Raw genomic sequence first — 21600 nt, 5'->3', positions numbered from 1 at the left:
TCAACCAGCTGACAGTAGAGAGGCTAGGTACACTCGGCAGTCAACCAGCTGACAGTAGAGAGGCTAGGTACACTCGGCAGTCAACCAGCTGACAGTAGAGAGGCTAGGTACACTCGGCTATCAACCAGCTGACAGTAGATAGGCCATTCGGTTCCTTTTGTTGTCTACAACCATCCTGAGACCCTTTCTGGGTGAACAAAAAAGCCAGCAGCTGAAAGAGAAAGAGAACTAGAGAGAGAGAAAGAGACCTAGAGAGAGAGAGAGAAAGATAACTAGAGAGAGAGACAGAGAACTAGAGAGAGAGACGGAGAACAAGAGAGAGAGAAAGAGAACTAGAGAGAGAGAAAGAGAACTAGAGAGAGAGAGAAAGAGAACTAGAGAGAGACGGAGAACTAGAGAGAGAGAGACGGAGAACTAGAGAGAGAGAGAGAAAGAGAACTAGAGAGAGAGACAGAGAACTAGAGAGAGAGACGGAGAACTAGAGAGAGAGACAGAGAACTAGAGAGAGAGAAAGAGAACTAGAGAGAGACGGAGAACTAGAGAGAGAGAGAAAGAGAACTAGAGAGAGACGGAGAACTAGAGAGAGAGAGACGGAGAACTAGAGAGAGAGAGAGAAAGAGAACTAGAGAGAGAGACAGAGAACTAGAGAGAGAGAGAGAGACAGAGAACTGTACCTTCATTGGGTGAGGAAGACTTCACTATCCAGCCGGTTGCCATGAGATTCCCCAAGCTGCCCAACCCAGGTCTGGATAACCGGATCCCGTCCACCAGGAGCTGGAGAGGATGGAGAAAGAGGAGGCTGGGGACAGGCCCAAATGGGACAACAAGACCCAGTACATGCTGACCTGTGTGGGCTTCTGTGTGGGGCTGGGGAACGTGTGGAGGTTCCCTTACCTGTGTCAGAGCCATGGAGGAGGTAGGTTATACTATACAGGTGGGGCTGGTTTCCCAGACACAGATTATGGAGGAGGTAGGTTATACTATACAGGTGGGGCTGGTTTCCCAGACACAGATTATGGAGGAGGTAGGTTATACTATACAGGTGGGGCTGGTTTCCCAGACACAGATTATGGAGGAGGTAGGTTATACTATACAGGTGGGGCTGGTTTCCCAGACACAGATTATGGAGGAGGTAGGTTATACTATACAGGTAGGGCTGGTTTCCCAGACACAGATTATGGAGGAGGTAGGGGAGAAAGAGGGGAGTGGGTTTGATTGTATGCAACATTTTTGTAAATTAATGAAAAGGATTTTGAGATACGTATTTTTTCACAGTAGAAATTAAAACTACAAACTACAGTGAGATTACAAAACATTACATTGAGCAAGGCACTTAAACCTAGTTGCTCTGGATGAGAGCCTCTACTAAATAACTAAAATGTCAAACGTAGGACGAGTCAACAACATTATTTGGGTAATAACACTTTAAAGTAACTGGGGCGGCAGGGTAGCCTAGTGGTTAGAGTGTAGAGGCGGCAGGGTAACCTAGTGGTTAGAGTGTTGGACTAGTAACCAGAAGGTTGCAAGTTCAAACCCCCGAGCTGACAAGGTACAAATCTGTTGTTCTGCCCCTGAACAGGCAGTTCCTAGGCTGTCATTGAAAATAAGAATTTGTTCTTAACTGACTTGACCAGTTAAATAAAGGTTAAAAATTAAATAAGATATATGAGAACTTTTAAAAGAGGGATTTTTCACTGGAGAGTTCATTTAAAATGGTATTATCTGAAAATCTTCAACTTTTATAACACAATAATACACCTGCTACTGTTGCAATATTGGACATGTTGCAACATGTTCATTTAGTATATATATATATATATATATATATATATATATATAGTAGACTATTGTTGATTTGTCAACTGATCAAACAAAACAACCAACAAGAGATTCCAATTCCAATCCTGTGTTCTCAGGAGCATTTAATGATTCCATTCCAATCTTGTGTTCTCAGGAGCGTTTATGATTCCATTCCTGATCCTGTGTTCCCAGGAGCGTTTAATGATTACATTCCAATCTTGTGTTCTCAGGAGCGTTTCTGACCCCATTCCTGATCTTGTGTTCCCAGGAGCGTTTATGATTCCATTCCTGATCCTGTGTTCCCAGGAGCGTTTATGACCCCATTCCTGATCCTGTGTTCCCAGGAGCGTTTATGATTCCATTCCTGATCCTGTGTTCCCAGGAGCGGTTTATGATTCCATTCCTGATCTTGTGTTCCCAGGAGCGTTTATGATCCCATTCCTGATCTTGTGTTCCCAGGAGCGTTTTATGATTCCATTCCTGATCTTGTGTTCCCAGGAGCGTTTTATGATTCCATTCCTGATCCTGTGTTCCCAGGAGCGTTTATGATTCCATTCCTGATCCTGTGTTCCCAGGAGCGTTTTATGATTCCATTCCTGATCTTGTGTTCTCAGGAGCGTTTATGATTCCATTCCTGATCCTGTGTTCTCAGGAGCGTTTTATGATTCCATTCCTGATCCTGTGTTCTCAGGAGCGTTTATGATTCCATTCCTGATCTTGTGTTCTCAGGAGCGTTTAAATTCCATTCCTCAATCCTGTGTTCTCAGGAGCGTTTTATGATTCCATTTGATCCTGTGTTCTCAGGAGCGTTTATGATTCCATTCCTGATCCTGTGTTCCCAGGAGCGTTTTATGATTCCATTCCAATCTTGTGTTCCCAGGAGCGTTTATGATCCCATTCCTGATCTTGTGTTCCCAGGAGCGTTTATGATTCCATTCCTGATCCTGTGTTCTCAGGAGCGTCTTTATGATTCCATTCTGATCTTGTGTTCCCAAACGTTTATGATCCCATTCCTGATCTTGTGTTCCCAGGAGCGTTTATGATTCCATTCCTGATCTTGTGTTCCCAGGACCGTTTGGGTTCCATTCCTGATTCTGCTGGTTCTGGAGCGTTTATGATTCCATTCCTGATCCTGTGTTCCCAGGAGCGTTTATGATTCCATTCTGATCCTGTGTTCCCAGGAGCGTTTTGATTCCATTCCTGATCCTGTGTTGATGATTCCATTCCTGATCTTGTGTTCCCAGGAGCGTTTATGATCCCATTCCTGATCTTGTGTTCCCAGGAGCGTTTATGATTCCATTCCTGATCCTGTGTTCCCAGGAGCGTTTATGATTCCATTCCTGATCCTGTGTTCCCAAGAGCGTTTAATGATTACATTCCAATCTTGTGTTCTCAGGAGCGTCTATGATTCCATTCCTGATCTTGTGTTCTCAGGAGCGTTTATGATTCCATTCCTGATCCTGTGTTCCCAGGAGCGTTTATGATTCCATTCCTGATCCTGTGTTCCCAGGAGCGTTTAATGATTACATTCCAATCTTGTGTTCTCAGGAGCGTTTATGATTCCATTCCTGATCTTGTGTTCTCAGGAGCGTTTTGATTCCATTCCTGATCCTGTGTTTCAGGTCCCTTTCTATGATTCCATTCCTGATCTTGTGTTCTCAGGAGCGTTTATGATTCCATTACTGATCCTGTGTTCCCAGGAGCGTTTATGATTCCATTCCTGATCCTGTGTTCCCAGGAGCGTTTAATGATTACATTCCAATCTTGTGTTCTCAGGAGCGTTTATGATTCCATTCCTGATCTTGTGTTCTCAGGAGCGTTTATGATTCCATTCCTGATCCTGTGTTCTCAGGAGCGTTTTATGATTCCATTCCTGATCCTGTGTTCTCAGGAGCGTTTATGATTCCATTCCTGATCTTGTGTTCTCAGGAGCGTTTATGATTCCATTCCTGATCCTGTGTTCCCAGGAGCGTTTATGATTCCATTCCTGATCCTGTGTTCCCAGGAGCATTTTATGATTCCATTCCTGATCTTGTGTTCCCAGGAGCGTTTATGATTCCATTCCTGATCTTGTGTTCTCAGGAGCGTTTATGATTCCATTCCTGATCTTGTGTTCCCAGGAGCGTTTTATGATTCCATTCCTGATCCTGTGTTCTCAGGAGCGTTTATGATTCCATTCCTGATCTTGTGTTCCCAGGAGCGTTTATGATTCCATTCCTGATCCTGTGTTCTCAGGAGCGTTTTATGATTCCATTCCTGATCTTGTGTTCCCAGGAGCGTTTATGATCCCATTCCTGATCTTGTGTTCCCAGGAGCGTTTATGATTCCATTCCTGATCTTGTGTTCCCAGGAGCGTTTATGATTCCATTCCTGATCCTGCTGGTTCTGGAGCGTTTATGATTCCATTCCTGATCCTGTGTTCCCAGGAGCGTTTATGATTCCATTCCTGATCCTGTGTTCCCAGGAGCGTTTTATGATTCCATTCCTGATCTTGTGTTCCCAGGAGCGTTTATGATCCCATTCCTGATCTTGTGTTCCCAGGAGCGTTTATGATTCCATTCCTGATCCTGTGTTCCCAGGAGCGTTTATGATTCCATTCCTGATCCTGTGTTCCCAGGAGCGTTTTATGATTCCATTCCTGATCCTGTGTTCTCAGGAGCGTTTTATGATTCCATTCCTGATCCTGTGTTCTCAGGAGCGTTTATGATTCCATTCCTGATCTTGTGTTCTCAGGAGCGTTTATGATTCCATTCCTGATCCTGTGTTCTCAGGAGCGTTTATGATTCCATTCCTGATCTTGTGTTCCCAGGAGCGTTTTATGATTCCATTCCTGATCCTGTGTTCTCAGGAGCGTTTATGATTCCATTCCTGATCCTGTGTTCCCAGGAGCATTTTATGATTCCATTCCTGATCTTGTGTTCTCAGGAGCGTTTATGATTCCATTCCTGATCCTGTGTTCCCAGGAGCGTTTATGATTCCATTCCTGATCCTGCTGGTTCTGGAGCGTTTATGATTCCATTCCTGATCCTGTGTTCCCAGGAGCGTTTATGATTCCATTCCTGATCCTGTGTTCCCAGGAGCGTTTTTATGATTCCATTCCTGATCTTGTGTTCCCAGGAGCGTTTATGATCCCATTCCTGATCTTGTGTTCCCAGGAGTTTATGATTCCATTCCTGATCCTGTGTTCCCAGGAGCGTTTATGATTCCATTCCTGATCCTGTGTTCCCAGGAGCGTTTTATGATTCCATTCCTGATCCTGTGTTCTCAGGAGCGTTTTATGATTCCATTCCTGATCCTGTGTTCTCAGGAGCGTTTATGATTCCATTCCTGATCTTGTGTTCTCAGGAGCGTTTATGATTCCATTCCTGATCCTGTGTTCTCAGGAGCGTTTATGATTCCATTCCTGATCTTGTGTTCCCAGGAGCGTTTTATGATTCCATTCCTGATCCTGTGTTCTCAGGAGCGTTTATGATTCCATTCCTGATCCTGTGTTCCCAGGAGCATTTTATGATTCCATTCCTGATCTTGTGTTCTCAGGAGCGTTTATGATTCCATTCCTGATCCTGTGTTCTCAGGAGCGTTTTATGATTCCATTCCTGATCCTGTGTTCTCAGAAGCGTTTATGATTCCATTCCTGATCCTGTGTTCCCAGGAGCGTTTTATGATTCCATTCCTGATCTTGTGTTCCCAGGAGCGTTTATGATCCCATTCCTGATCTTGTGTTCCCAGGAGCGTTTATGATTCCATTCCTGATCCTGTGTTCTCAGGAGCGTTTTATGATTCCATTCCTGATCTTGTGTTCCCAGGATCGTTTATGATCCCATTCCTGATCTTGTGTTCCCAGGAGCGTTTATGATTCCATTCCTGATCTTGTGTTCCCAGGAGCGTTTATGATTCCATTCCTGATCCTGCTGGTTCTGGAGCGTTTATGATTCCATTCCTGATCCTGTGTTCCCAGGAGCGTTTATGATTCCATTCCTGATCCTGTGTTCCCAGGAGCGTTTATGATTCCATTCCTGATCCTGTGTTCCCAGGAGCGTTTTATGATTCCATTCCTGATCTTGTGTTCCCAGGAGCGTTTATGATCCCATTTCTGATCTTGTGTTCCCAGGAGCGTTTATGATTCCATTCCTGATCCTGTGTTCCCAGGAGCGTTTATGATTCCATTCCTGATCCTGTGTTCCCAGGAGCGTTTTATGATTCCATTCCTGATCCTGTGTTCCCAGGAGCGTTTATGATTCCATTCCTGATCTTGTGTTCCCAGGAGCGTTTATGACCCCATTCCTGATCCTGTGTTCCCAGGAGCGTTTTATGATTCCATTCCTGATCTTGTGTTCCCAGGAGCGTTTTATGATTCCATTCCTGATCTTGTGTTCCCAGGAGCGTTTATGATTCCATTCCTGATCTTGTGTTCCCAGGAGCGTTTATGATTCCATTCCTGATCCTGTGTTCTCAGGAGCGTTTTATGATTCCATTCCTGATCTTGTGTTCCCAGGAGCGTTTATGATCCCATTCCTGATCTTGTGTTCCCAGGAGCGTTTATGATTCCATTCCTGATCTTGTGTTCCCAGGAGCGTTTATGATTCCATTCCTGATCCTGCTGGTTCTGGAGCGTTTATGATTCCATTCCTGATCCTGTGTTCCCAGGAGCGTTTATGATTCCATTCCTGATCCTGTGTTCCCAGGAGCGTTTATGATTCCATTCCTGATCCTGTGTTCCCAGGAGCGTTTATGATTCCATTCCTGATCTTGTGTTCCCAGGAGCGTTTATGATTCCATTCCTGATCCTCCTGGTTCTGGAGCGTTTATGATTCCATTCCTGATCCTGTGTTCCCAGGAGCGTTTATGATTCCATTCCTGATCCTGTGTTCCCAGGATCGTTTATGATTCCATTCCTGATCTTGTGTTCCCAGGAGCGTTTATGATTCCATTCCTGATCTTGTGTTCCCAGGAGCGTTTATGATCCCATTCCTGATCCTGTGTTCCCAGGAGCGTTTTATGATTCCATTCCTGATCCTGTGTTCCCAGGAGCATTTTATGATTCCATTCCTGATCCTGTGTTCCCAGGAGCGTTTTATGATCCCATTCCTGATCTTGTGTTCCCAGGAGCGTTTATGATTCCATTCCTGATCTTGTGTTCCCAGGAGCATTTTATGATTCCATTCCTGATCCTGTGTTCCCAGGAGCATTTTAAGATTCCATTCCTGATCTTGTGTTCCCAGGAGCGTTTATGATCCCATTCCTGATCCTGTGTTCCCAGGAGCGTTTATGATCCCATTCCTGATCCTGTGTTCCCAGGAGCGTTTATGATTCCATTCCTGATCCTGTGTTTCCAGGAGCGTTTATGATTCCATTCCTGATCCTGCTGGTTCTGGAGGGGATTCCACTGCTGCACCTGGAGTTTGCCATCGGACAGCGCCTCAGGAGCGGCAGTGTCGGGGTGTGGGGCTCTGTCAACCCTTACCTCACTGGCATTGGTGGGTGACAGTCCATTCCTGATTACGGTATCTGTGTGGAATTCCTGTGATCACGTCTGACAATACCCTTGTGGCTTCAGGAATATGGTAGCTATAAGTAGCTATAAGTTTTTATGTTTTGCAATATTATGTATTATGTATAGCATACTTAAACATACAGTACCAGTCAAAAGTTTGGAAACAGCGACTCAAGAGTTTTGCTATATTTGTACTATTTTCTATATTGTATAATAATAGTGAAGCTATCCAAACTATGAAATAACACATATGGAATCATGTAGTAACCAAAAAAGTGATAAACAAATCAACATATATTTTACATTTCAAATTGAAATCAAAGTTTATTTGAGAATCTTCAAAGTAGCCACCCTTTGCCTTGATGACAACTTTGCACACTCTTGGCATTCTCTCAACCACCTGAATGAGGTAGTCACCTGGAATGCATTTCAATTAACAGCTGTGCAAAGTTGTAGAATTTCATTTGTAGAATTTCTTTCCTTCTTGATGCTTTGAGCCAATCAGTTGTGTGGTGAAAAGGTAGGTGTGGTATACAGAAGATAGCCCTATATGGTAAAAGACCAAGTCCATATTATGGCAAGAACAGCTCAAATAAGCAAAGAGAAATGACAGTCCATCATTACTTTAGGACATGAAGGTCAGTCTATCCGGAAAGTTCCAAGAAATTTGAAAGTTTCTTCAAGTGCAGTCACAAAAAGTGCAGTCACAAAAACCATGAAGTCCTATGATGAAACTGTCTTTCATGCGGATCGCCATAATTACTGCAAAGAAACCACTATTAAAGGGCACCAATAACAAAAAGAGACTTGCTCGGGCCAAGAAACAAGAGCAATGGACATTAGACCAGTGGAAATCTGTCCTTTGGTCTGATGAGTCCAAATTTGAGAGTTCTGGTTCGAACCGCCGTGTCTTTGTGAGATGCAGAGTAAGTGAACGGATGATCTCCGCATGTGTGGTTCCCACTGTGAAGCATGGAGGAGGAGGTGTGGGGGTGCTTTGCTGGTGACACTGTCTGTGATTTATTTAGAATTCAAGGCGCACTTAACCAGCATGGCTACCAAAGCATTCTGCAGCGATACGCCATCCCATCTGGTTTGCGCATAGTGGAACTATCATTCATTTTTTAACAATGACCCAAAACACACCTCCAGGCTCCTTAAGAGTTGTTTGATCAAGCAGGAGAGTGATGGAGTGCTGCATCAGATTATCTGGCCTCCACAATCACCCGACCTCAACCCAATTGAGATGGTTTGGGATGAGTTGAACCGCAGAGTGAAGGAAAAGCAGCCAACAAGTGTTCTGCATATGTGGGAACACTTTCCATAGTTTTGGAAAAGCATTCCTCATGAAGCTGGTTGAGAGAATGCCAAGAGTGTGCAAAGCTGTCATCAAGGCAAAGGGTGGCTACTTTGAAAAATCTAAAATATATTTTTGATTTGTTTTACACTTATTTGGTTACTACATGATTCCATGTGTGTTATTCCGTAGTGTTGATGTATTCACTGTTATTCTACAATGTAGAAAACTGTTTTTTGTTTTAATAAAGAAAAACCCTTGAATGAGTATGTGTGTCCAAACTATTGACTGATACTGTGTATACTGTATATACTTAGACATAGCATACTTGAATACACTTTAATATGCTTATAATTCACTGGAATGTACAGGGAATGTAAATAACATTTGTTCTGAAACAGGTATTGCCTCCATGTTGGTATCATTCCTGGTTGGGATGTACTACAACACCATCATGGCCTGGATCATGTGGTACCTCTTCAACTCCTTCCAGGACCCCTTGCCTTGGAGTCAGTGTCCCCTCAATGCAAACAAGACAGGTACAGAATTCCCTTCGTGAGTAACAGTTGGTATTGGTAGCGACCTTAACTCAATACGTAGCTACCTCGGTTTCCCATCTACCTCGGTTACCCATCTACCTCGGTTACATTTTCATCTTAGCTGTTATCATTCTTAGATCCAGACAGAAACAGTTTGAATATCGGCCCCCTGCAGGTCTGGTGTCAGAATGCGCACGGAGCTCCTCAGTGGATTACTTCTGGTACAGAGAGACACTGAACACCTCTACGGCCATAGATTTATCTGGAGGCCTTCAGTGGTGGATGGTGCTAGCCCTGGTGTCTGCCTGGACCTTACTCTATGTCTGCTGTATCAGGGGGATTGAGACTACTGGCAAGGTACCAGCTCAGATTCACTCTCTCCCTGTTTATGAGGGAGGTCAAATTTCAGTAAAAAATAATGGCTTGCCTTGGGAATGGGTGCCTGTTGTCTTTTGGCTGGTGTTTCCCTGTATCTCTCTCTGTCTCTCTCTCTCTGTCTTTCTCTCTCTCTCTCTCTCTCTCTCTCTCTCTCTCTCTCTCTCTCTCTCTCTCTCTCTCTCTCTCTCTCTCTCTCTCTCTCTCTCTCTCTCTGTCTCTCTCTCTCTCTCTCTTTCTCTCTCTGTCTCATTTCATAAGTGGTTCTGGATTCAGTTTGTGTAACAGTTTTAGAATCTCTCTCTCCTTCTCGTCAGGCTGTGTACATAACATCCACTCTGCCCTACTTGGTGCTCACCATCTTCCTGATCAGAGGACTGACTCTCAAAGGTTCTCTGGATGGAGTCAAGTTCCTCTTCACACCCGATGTAAGCATTAACTGTATGTGCTAACGTTGTCGTGACACTAAAATCAACACAAAGGCCGATTTCTTTGTGTCTGTTTTCTATTTCTCCAGGTGAATGAGTTGATGAACCCGTCTACCTGGCTGGATGCAGGGGCACAGGTGTTCTACTCTTTCTCCTTGGCCTTCGGAGGTCTCATCTCCTTCTCCAGCTACAACTCTGTACAGTAAGCAACTCCTTATTAAAACTTCTTTTTTAAACACTTTTATTGCGACCTAATCCTCATCCGTGCAGAGAATAAATCACAGATGCTCATAGACATTATTCCCAAGGATCTTGTCTTTTAATCTCTTCAAATTATTTCAGTAATTTTCTTCCATTGTCTGTTTCTCCAGCAACAACTGTGAGCAGGATGCTGTCATCATCTCCATCATCAACGGAGCCACCTCCGTCTACTCTGCTACCGTCATCTACTCCATCATAGGCTTCAGGGCCACGGAGAAGTTTGACGACTGCTCGGATGGGTAAATTCCTAGTTCCTTCTTGGTTGAATCCATATTTTCAATCAAATTCAATGTAGATTGAACTCATATTTGTTGACAACACTGTCAAGCATATGTCAAAATTGGATTTAATGAATAGGGATTAAGGAAGATAATCAAATTAGTTTGGTATTTACTTCTATATGTTCTCTTCCTTATGACATCATGGCTCTGCTGAATGTGTTCTCTTCCTTGTGACATCATGGCTCTGCTGAATGTGTTCTCTTCCTTGTGACATCATGGCTCTGCTGAATGTGTTCTCTTCCTTGTGACATCATGGCTCTGCTGAATGTGTTCTCTTCTTTGTGACATCATGGCTCTGCTGAATGTGTTCTCTTCCTTGTGACATCATGGCTCTGCTGAATGTGTTCTCTTCCTTGTGACATCATGGCCCTGCTGAATGTGTTCTCTTCCTTATGACATCATGGCTCTGCTGAATGTGTTCTCTTCCTAGTAACATCATGGCTCTGCTGAATGTGTTCTCTTCCTAGTGACATCATGGATCTGCTGAATGTGTTCTCTTCCTTGTGACATCATGGCTCTGCTGAATGTGTTCTCTTCCTTATGACATCATGGATCTGCTGAATGTGTTCTCTTCCTAGTAACATCATGGCTCTGCTGAATGTGTTCTCTTCCTTGTGACATCATGGCTCTGCTGAATGTGTTCTCTTCCTAGTGACATCATGGCTCTGCTGAATGTGTTCTCTTCCTTATGACATCATGGCTCTGCTGAATGTGTTCTCTTCCTAGTGACATCATGGCTCTGCTGAATGTGTTCTCTTCCTTATGACATCATGGCTCTGCGGAATGTGTTCTCGTCCTAGTAACATCATGGCTCTGCTGAATGTGTTCTCTCCCTTGTGACATCATGGCTCTGCTGAATGTGTTCTCTTCCTAGTGACATCATGGCTCTGCTGAATGTGTTCTCTTCCTTATGACATCATGGCTCTGCGGAATGTGTTCTATTCCTTGTGACATCATGGCTCTGCTGAATGTGTTCTCGTCCTAGTAACATCATGGCTCTGCTGAATGTGTTCTCTTCCTTGTGACATCATGGCTCTGCTGAATGTGTTCTCTTCCTTGTGACATCATGGCTCTGCTGAATGTGTTCTCTTCCTTGTGACATCATGGCTCTGCTGAATGTGTTCTCTTCCTTGTGACATCATGGCTCTGCTGAATGTGTTCTCTTCCTAGTAACATCATGGCTCTGCTGAATGTGTTCTCTTCCTTGTGACATCATGGATCTGCTGAATGTGTTCTCTTCCTTATGACATCATGGCTCTGCTGAATGTGTTCTCTTCCTTATGACATCATGGCTCTGCTGAATGTGTTCTCTTCCTTATGACATCATGGCTCTGCTGAATGTGTTCTCTTCCTTATGACATCATGGCTCTGCTGAATGTGTTCTCTTCCTTATGACATCATGGCTCTGCTGAATGTGTTCTCTTCCTAGTGACATCATGGCTCTGCTGAATGTGTTCTCTTCCTTATGACATCATGGCTCTGCGGAATGTGTTCTCGTCCTAGTAACATCATGGCTCTGCTGAATGTGTTCTCTCCCTTGTGACATCATGGCTCTGCTGAATGTGTTCTCTTCCTAGTGACATCATGGCTCTGCTGAATGTGTTCTCTTCCTTGTGACATCATGGCCCTGCTGAATGTGTTCTCTTCTTTGTGACATCATGGCCCTGCTGAATGTGTTCTCTTCCTTTGACATCATGGCTTTGAATGTGTTCATCTTCCAGACATCATGGCCCTGCTGAATGTGTTCTCTTCTTTGTGACATCATGGCCCTGATTGAATGTGTTCTCTTCCTTGTGACATCATGGCTCTGCTGAATGTGTTCTAGGTGACATCATGGCTCTGCTGAATGTGTTCTCTTCCTAGTAACATCATCTCTAGAATGTGTTCTCTTCCTTGTGACATCATGGCTCTGCTGAATGTGTTCTCTTCCTTGTGACGTCATGGCTCTGCTGAATGTGTTCTCTTCCTTATGACATCATGGCTCTGCTGAATGTGTTCTCTTCCTTATGACATCATGGCTCTGCTGAATGTGTTCTCTTCCTTGTGACATCATGGCCCTGCTGAATGTGTTCTCTTCTTTGTGACATCATGGCCCTGCTGAATGTGTTCTCTTCCTTGTGACATCATGGCTCTGCTGAATGTGTTCTCTTCCTTGTGACATCATGGCTCTGCTGAATGTGTTCTCTTCCTAGTAACATCATGGCTCTGCTGAATGTGTTCTCTTCCTTGTGACATCATGGCCCTGCTGAATGTGTTCTCTTCCTTGTGACATCATGGCTCTGCTGAATGTGTTCTCTTCCTTGTGACATCATGGCTCTGCTGAATGTGTTCTCTTCCTTATGACATCATGGCTCTGCTGAATGTGTTCTCTTCCTTATGACATCATGGCTCTGCTGAATGTGTTCTCTTCCTTGTGACATCATTGCCCTTGTGAATGTGTTCTCTTCCTAGTAACATCATGGCCCTTGTGAATGCATTTGATCTCCCTGAGCACTTCTTCACTATAGACAACTATGAGGAAGTTCTTCAACATTTCAACAGCACATCGCCAGACATCATCCAAGGATTAAACCTGAAGACCTGTGATCTACAGCAGTTTCTCAGTCAGGTAGTGAAATTACACAATGTCTAATCCAAGACACATCATTTACTCTGAGGGACACCAGAACTTTCTTATGCCCGTACTGTGTTCCCTGTAGGGTGTGGAGGGAACTGGTCTGGCCTTCATCGTGTTCACAGAAGCCATCACCAAGATGCCTGTCTCTCCTCTCTGGTCCATCCTGTTCTTCATCATGCTCTTCTGTCTGGGACTGTCCACCATGTTTGGGAACATAGAAGGGGTCGTGGTACCCCTTCAGGATCTCAACATCTTCCCCAAGTGGCCCAAAGAAGTCTTAACAGGTTAGTGACACGCGGAAGCTGAGATTTCTTCTTCTAAACAGCACTAAATCAAAATGTCTTCAAACCAAGGCATTGTCTCCAACATCCCAGTTGTTCAGGGATTGAGATCACAAACTTGTTGTTGACCTTTAACCTCTCTGCACACACACACCTTTAAGGGAGTATCCCTCTGAACATCCAATGAGGTTGAGCACCAATGAAAGAACCTTGGTTGTCGCCGTTTAAACAACTGTCTTTGTTTCGTCTTCTTTCAGGTATCACTTGTATCGTTTGCTTCACGGTCGCTCTCATATTCACCCAGCGGTCTGGTAACTACTGGCTGGCTCTGTTCGACAGCTTTGCCGGCTCCATCCCTCTCCTAGTCATCGCCTTCTGTGAAATGGTGTCTGTTGTTTACATCTACGGGATAGACAGGTGAGTCCAGATACTGAAACACCACGAAATAAAATAGAACTGAATAGAATAGAAAATAACTCATTGTCAAAGCTATGTGGAGATGTACAGTAGATGTCAAACGTTTGGACACACCTACTCATTCAAGGGTTATTCTTGCATACCGGACTTATTTTACTCTCCATATCCCCGAATTCCTACCACAAACTCTGAACCTTTTCATCTGGCTCATCATACATTTACATTTACATTTAAGTCATTTAGCAGACGCTCTTATCCAGAGCGACTTACAAATTGGTGCATTCACCTTATGACCTCCAGTGGAACAGTAGTGCATCTAAATCTTTTCAGGGGAGGGGGTGAGAGGGATTACTTTATCCTATCCTAGGTATTCCTTAAAGAGGTGGGGTTTCAGGTGTCTCCGGAAGGTGGTGATTGACTCCGCTGTCCTGGCGTTGAGGGAGTTTGTTCCACCATTGGGGGCCAGAGCAGCGACAGTTTTGACTGGGCTGAGCGGGAACTGTACTTCCTCAGTGGTAGGGAGGCCAAGGCCAGAGGTGGATGAACGCAGTGCCCTTGTTTGGGTGTAGGGCCTGATCAGAGCCTGGAGGTACTGAGGTGCCGTTCCCCTCACAGCTCCTAGGCAAGCACCATGGTCTTCAAGCGGAGGCATCAACTGGAAGCCAGTGGAGGGAGCAGCGGGGTGAATGAGAGAACTTGGGAAGGTTGAACACCAGACGGGCTGCTTCTTTCTGGATGAGTTGTAGGGTTTAATGGCACAGGCAGGGAGCCCAGCCACCCAGCGGTCTGGTAATCCAGACGGGAGCTGACAAGTGCCTGATTAGGACCTGCGCCTTTCCTGTGTGAGGCAGGGTCGTACCTCGGATGTTGTAGAGCATGAACCTTCAGGAATGGGCCACCGCCTTGATGTTAGTTGAGAAGACAGGTGTTGTCCAGGATCACGCCAAGGTTCTTAGCGCTCTGGGAGGAGGACACAATGGAGTTGTCAACGTGATGGCGAGATCATGGAACGGGCAGTCCTTCCCCGGGAGGAATAACTCATTGTCAGGTTCAGCTTGAGGTGGTGATCCGTCATCCACACGGTAGTCTGCCAGACATGCAGAGATGCGTTTGGCCACCTGGTCATTCAGAAGGGGGAAAGGAGAAGATTAATTGTTTCGTCTGCATAGCAATGATAGGAGAGACCATGTGAGGTTATGACAGAGCCAAGTGACTTGGTGTATAGCGAGAATAGGAGAGGGCCTAGAACAGAGCCCTGGGGGACACCAGTGGTGAGAGCACGTGGTGTGGAGACGGATTCTCTCATAGCTAGCTAACCGCAACCCGGGTTGACTACTCCTGGCTAACGTTTTCGTCCCGGAGCTAGCACCAACTAGCCTGGGGCTAGCCCATGCTAGACCCATCTCCCGGCTCACTCCTGGGCTACAATATCCGGACCCCTTCTACTGCCGGTACGGGGCACAGAACCCCGCCGATCCTCTGCGACTGGAATACCGACATAATCTGCCCGAGGATTCCTACTGGCCCATCATGCGCGACACACTCTGAAGGCCCATTCTGCTAACCTGCTAGGCCTGCTAGCTACCTAGAGCTACTTGGAACCCTACTAACTCCACGACTGGTTTATCGACGTCACTGCACGAAGAGGCAAAAACAGACTTACCCCCATCGCGACGTCCCCCAAAGGCTAACTTGCTAGCCCTGGTCTACTAACTGCTAGCTTGCCAGCCCCGGTCTGCTAACTGCTAGCTTGTTTAGCCCAGGCCTACTAACTGTTAGCGTGTTAGCATCGGCCTGCTAACTGTCTGAATCGCCATGTCCCCAGTCAGCCCAACCACTCACTGGACCCACTACTGTCTTATTGCAGTGGGTTTATTTTACTGTCTTATTTCACTGTAGAGCCTCTAGCCCTGCTCAATATGCCTTAACCAACCATGTTGTCCCACCTCCTACATATGCGATGACATCGCCTGGTTTAAAAGTCTCTAGAGACCATATCTCTCTCATCATTACTCAATGCCTAGGTTTACCTCCAATGTACTCACATCCTACCTTACCTTTGTCTGTACACTATGCCTTGAATCTATGCTATCGTGCCCAGAAACCTGCTCCTTTTACTCTCTGTTCTGAACGTGCTAGACGGCCAGTTCGTATAGCCTTTAGCCGTACCCTTATCCTACTCCTCCTCTGTTCCTCTGGTGATGTAGAGGTTAATCCAGGTCCTGCCGTGCCTAGCTCCACTCCCACTCCCCAGGTGCTCTCATTTGTTGACTTCTGTAACCGTAAAAGCCTTGGTTTCATGCATGTTAACAACAGAAGCCTCTTCCTAAGTTTGTTTTATTCACTGCTTTAGCACACTCTGCCAACCTGGATGCCTTAGCCGTGTCTTAATCCTGGCTTAGGAAAACCACCAAAAACCCTGAAATCTCCATCGCTAACTATAACATTTTCCGCCAAGATAGAACTGCCAAAGGGGGCCGTGTTGCAATCTACTGCAAAGATAACCTGCAGAGTTCGGTATTACTATCTAAGTCTGTACCCAAACAATTCGAGCTTCTACTCCTAAAAACTCACCTTTCCAGAAACAACAAGTCTCTCACTGTTGCTGCTTGCTATAGACCACCCTCTGTGCCCTCGATACCATATGTGAATTGATTGCCCCCCTAACTATCTTCTGAGCTCGTGCTACTAGGTGACCTAAACTGAAACATGTTTAACACCCTGGCCATCCTACAATCCAAGCCTGATGGCCTCAATCTCACACAAATGATCAAATCCGTAACTCCAAATCCGTAAACACGGGCACCCTCATAGATATCATCCTAACTAACTCGCCCTCCAAATACACCTCTGCTGTTTTCAATCAAGACCTCAGCGATCACTGCCTCATTGCCTGCATCCGTAATGGGTCTGTGACCAAACGACCACCCCTCATCACTGTCAAACGCTCCCTGAAACACTTCTGCGAGCAGGCCTTTCTAATCGACCTGGCCGGGGTATCCTGGAAGGATATTGACCTCATCCCGTCAGTCGAGGATGCCTGGTTATTCTTTAAAAGTGCCTTCCTCGCCACCTTAAATAAGCATGCCCCATTCAAAAAATGTAGAACTAGGAATAGATATAGCACTTGGTTCACTCCAGACCTGTCTGCCCTTTACCAGCACAAAAACATCCTGTGGCGTTCTGCATTCGCATCGAACAGCCCCTGTGATATACAACTTTTCAGGGAAGTCAGGAACCAATATACACAGGCAGTTAGGAAAGCTAAGGCTAGCTTTTTCAAACAGAAATTTGCATCCTGTAGTACAAACTCAAAAAAATTCTGGGACACTATAAAGTCTGTAAGATAAGAGCACCTCCTCCCAGCTGCCCACTGCTCTGAGGCTAGGAAACACTGTCACCACTGATAAATCCACTATAATTGAGAATTTCAATAAGCATATCTCTACGTGTCCATACGAGACACGTGTTCCATACCAGACACGTGTTCCATACCAGACACGTGTTCCATACCAGACACGTGTTCCATACCAGACACGTGTTCCATACCAGACACGTGTTCTATACCAGACACGTGTTCTATACCAGACACGTGTTCTATACCAGACACGTGTTCCATACCAGACACGTGTTCCATACCAGACACGTGTTCCATACCAGACACGTGTTCTATACCAGACACGTGTTCTATACCAGACACGTGTTCTATACCAGACACGTGTTCCATACCAGACACGTGTTCCATACCAGACACGTGTTCCATACCAGACACGTGTTCCATACCAGACACGTGTTCTATACCAGACACGTGTTCTATACCAGACACGTGTTCCATATTAGACACGTGTTCCATACCAGACACGTGTTCCATACCAGACACGTGTTCTATACTAAACACATGTTCCATACCAGACACGTGTTCCATACTAGACACGTGTTCCATACCAGACACGTGTTCTATACTAGACACGTGTTCCATACCAGACACGTGTTCCATACTAGACACGTGTTCCATACCAGACACGTGTTCTATACTAAACACGTGTTCTATACCAGACACGTGTTCCATACGAGACACGTGTTCCATACCAGACACGTGTTCCATACCAGACACGTGTTCCATACTAGACACGTGTTCTATACTAGACACGTGTTCCATACCAGACACGTGTTCCATACCAGACACGTGTTCCATACCAGACACGTGTTCTATACCAGACACGTGTTCCATACCAGACACGTGTTCCATACCAGACACGTGTTCCATACCAGACACGTGTTCCATACTAGACTATATAAGTACCCCAGGGGTCTAACTTTGTCTTTAGAAGTAGGGGGGGAATAAATATGATTATTTATTTTTATCCAGGTGGATAAACACTCCGAACAAGGTTCCCGACCGCTCAGAGGCGTCCACATGGTCCTAAAGCACACTATTGCCTCGTTTTGTATCACGTTCCAATTATAAAACTGTGGGGAACAAAAATGCAACTTAAGGATGTGGGGGGGGGGGACGACGACATGTCCCCAGTGAATGTTGCGCGCCTGAGTACACCTTAGGTCTTCATTAGACCTGTTGGGTTACATCACACATGTATCACAGTGTGCATATTCCTCTTCATTGGATATCATGGGGAACTTTCACTCTGACAACCAGCCATTGGAACATCGAAATCCCAGTTAATTCACTCTCCTACTCCGACAGGTTTAACGCAGACATAGAGTTCATGATTGGACACAAGCCCAACCTGTTCTGGCAGGTGACCTGGAGGTTTGTCAGTCCAGTCATCATGCTGGTGATTTTCATCTTCTACTTGGTCACCCAGGTCAGCGGAGAGCTGACCTACCTCGTATGGGACCAGGACGCGGTAAGCATTGTCGACAGGAAATAGTTCATGAATGTTGTTGATATCATAACTGGGCACTACATTAGACCAGTGGCTATAGGGTAGTAGACCAGGGTCTATAGGGTAGTAGTGCACTACTTTAGACCAGGGTCTATAGGGTAGTAGGGAACTACTTTAGACCAGGGTCTATAGGGTAGTAGTGCACTACTTTAGACCAGGGTCTATAGGGTAGTAGTGCACTACTTTAGACCAGGGTCTATAGGGTAGTAGTGCACTACTTTAGACCAGGGTCTATAGGGTAGTAGGGCACTACTTTAGACCAGGGTATATAGGGTAGTAGTGCACTACTTTAGACCAGGGTCTATAGGGTAGTAGGGCACTACTTTAGACCAGGGTCTATAGGGTAGTAGGGCACTACTTTAGACCAGGGTCTATAGGGTAGTAGGGCACTACTTTAGACCAGGGTCTATAAGGTAGTAATGGACTACTTTAGACCAGGGTCTATAGGGTAGTAGTGCACTACTTTAGACCAGGGTCTATAGGGTAGTAGTGCACTACTTTAGACCAGGGTCTATAAGGTAGTAGGGCACTACTTTAGACCAGGGTCTATAGGGTAGTAGTGCACTACTTTAGACCAGGTCTATAGGGTAGTAGTGCACTACTTTAGTCTAGGGCCCAAAGAGGATGCAGACATGGATTTGTATGCATTTTCTCCCTTGTAAAGACTTTCACTTGTTGAAGTTAACACCATTTGTTGCTCTTATGCCACAACAACTCTTTAGCATCTAGATTGGAAATGTATCTAAAGTTGTCAACAGTTTTTTGAAGTTGATACATTATACAGGATATATGTATGTGGACACCCAATCAAATGAGTGGATTCCTCTATTTCAGCCACACCCATTGCTGACGGGTGTATAAAATCGAGCCAGCCGCCATGCGATCTCCATAGACAAACAATGGCGGTAGAATGGGCCCGTATTGAAGAATTCGTACCGGTTCTCTTAACACAGTATGGACCCGGAACTTAATCCGGAATCTAAACTAATTACGCAAAACTTTAGTTCTGGATTATCGAAGATGAATCAATTATCAACAAATGAAAACACTATTGAGGATAAACCAAGTTCATTTAATAAAATAAGTTATTTTGTTGTTCCCTGATTTCCTTCATCTGGTTCTAGGAGGAGTTCCCTACTCTGGCAGACCGTCAGTATCCCGACTGGATCTACTTCATCATATTTATTTTGGCTGGCATTCCCAGTCTGGCTGTCCCCGGAGTCGCCATATTCAAATTCACCTACAACCGCTGCTGCCAGAAAGACAACGGCTTCAGAGAAGACACCATCAACTCTGTCTCTGCTCAAGTACAGATGATAGAAACACCGATGGACTAAAAGTAACAGGTTCACCTTCAGTTCTGGATTTCAATGAAAAGTTGTTTTTACCTTGTCAGCTCGGGGGATTCGTCCCCGAGGCCGGTGTCGGCACGCTGCTCGAGCCGCGTCTCTTTACACACCTGGTTCCCATCTCATAATTATGTTCCTTATTTAACCCTCTGGTTTCCATTTCTGTTTTGTCTGTTTTACACACCTGGTTTCCATGTCATAATTATGTTCCTTATTTAACCCTCTGGTTTCCATTTCTGTTTTGTGCGTGATTGTCTTTCGTGTATTCCGGTGTGTTGTATTTTGAGTCCTGTTTTGTCCTTGTTTGGAACAGGATTTTGTTACGTTTTGGAGTAAATCAGTGATTGTTACTCTTATCTGTGTCCTGTGCCTGACTCCTTCGCTATCTTTAAGATAGACTCTGACAGCTGTAACTTAACAAAATGTGGGAAAAGTCAAGGGGTCTGAATACTTTCCGAATGCTCTGCATTTTACTTGCTTTGTCAATGTAAACATAAGGTGGCTCGTGAAAGTATTCACCCCCCTTGGCATTTGTCCTATTTTGTTGCCTTTACAACCTGGAATTAAAATTGATATTTTGGTGATTTGTATCATTTGATTTACACAACATGCCATTTTGAAGATTGACAATAAATAAGACAAAAAAAACAGAAAACTTGAGCGTACATAACTGCCCCCCCCCCCCCCCCAAAGTCAATACTTTGTAGAGATATCTTTTGCAAGTCTCTTGGGGTCTCTTGGGGTATGTCTCTATAAGCTTGGCACATCTAGCCACAGGGACTTTTGCCCATCCTTCAATACAAAACTGATCCAGCTCCATCAAGTTGGTTGGGTTCTGGTGGTGTACTGTAATCTTTAAGTCATACCACAGATTCTCAATTGGATTGAGGTCTGGGCTTTGACTAGGCCATTCCAAGACATTTAAATGTTTCCCCTTAAACCACCCGAGTGTTGCTTTAGCAGTATGCTTCGGGTCATTGTCCTGCTGGAAGGTGAACCTCTGTCCCAGTCTCAAATCCCTGGAAGACTGAAAGAGTTTTCCCACAAGAATTTCCCTGTATTTAGAGCACTCCATCATTCCTTCAATTCAGACCATTTTCCCAGTTCCTGCCGATGAAGAACGTCCCCATAGCATGATGCTGCCACCACCATGCTTCACTGTGGGGATGGTGTTATTTGGGTGATGAGAGGTGTTGGATTTGTGACAGACAAAGCATTTTCCAAAAAACTACATTTTTGTCTCATCTGACCAGAGTACCTTCTTCCATATGTTTGGGGAGTCTCCCACATGCCTTTTGGCGAACACCAAATGTGTTTGCTTATTTGTTTCTTTAAGCAATGCTTTTTTTCTTTTTTGACCACTCTTCCGTAAAGCCCAGCTCTGTAGAGTGTGTGGCTTAAAATGGTCCTACGGATAGATACTCCAATCTCCACTGTGGAGCTTTCTCTGATTAATGCCCTCCTTGCCTGGTCTGTGAGTTTTGGTGGGTGGCCCTCTCTTGGCAGGTTTGTTGTGGTGCCATATTCTTTCCATTTTTTGAATAATGGATTTAA

The 21600-nt window shown here is 45.0% G+C and overlaps 1 pseudogene; it reads left to right on the top strand.

The window, feature by feature from the left end:
* Positions 1–294: 294 nt before the first annotated feature.
* On the top strand, positions 295–20630 carry LOC115126451 (sodium-dependent neutral amino acid transporter B(0)AT1-like; annotated as a pseudogene).
* The last annotated feature ends 970 nt before the right edge of the window (positions 20631–21600 follow it).

Source organism: Oncorhynchus nerka, linkage group LG4, assembly GCF_034236695.1.
Source record: "Oncorhynchus nerka isolate Pitt River linkage group LG4, Oner_Uvic_2.0, whole genome shotgun sequence".
In the NCBI taxonomy this organism is placed as follows: domain Eukaryota; kingdom Metazoa; phylum Chordata; class Actinopteri; order Salmoniformes; family Salmonidae; genus Oncorhynchus; species Oncorhynchus nerka.
This window is presented reverse-complemented; position numbering and strand designations above follow the sequence as displayed.